General features: G+C 58.6%; 1 protein-coding gene across 7 annotated transcripts in view; it reads left to right on the top strand.

The window, feature by feature from the left end:
* Positions 1–227, top strand: part of LOC125484203 (ergothioneine biosynthesis protein 1-like) — a 57,607-nt gene that overhangs the window by 32,023 nt on the left and 25,357 nt on the right. The gene's annotated exons all lie outside the window — the stretch shown is intronic.

Below are 227 nucleotides of genomic sequence, written 5' to 3'. Positions count from 1 at the left end.
CTTCCTGCCCACTCTCCTCCTTCCTGCTCACTTGCCTCCTTCCTGCTCACACACCTCCTTCCTGCCCACTCACCTCCTTCCTGCTCACTCACCTCCTTCCTGCCCACTCTCCTCCTTCCTGCTCACTCACCTCCTTCCTGCCCACTCACATCCTTCCTGCTCACTCACCTCCTTCCTATTCACCTCCTTCCTGCCCACTCTCCTCCTTCCTGCTCACTCACCTCCTT

This window comes from Rhincodon typus, chromosome 10 (assembly GCF_021869965.1).
Source record: "Rhincodon typus isolate 14 chromosome 10, sRhiTyp1.1, whole genome shotgun sequence".
Taxonomy (NCBI): domain Eukaryota; kingdom Metazoa; phylum Chordata; class Chondrichthyes; order Orectolobiformes; family Rhincodontidae; genus Rhincodon; species Rhincodon typus.
Note: the sequence above shows the minus strand (reverse complement) of the source record. Positions and strands in the feature narration are given on the sequence as shown.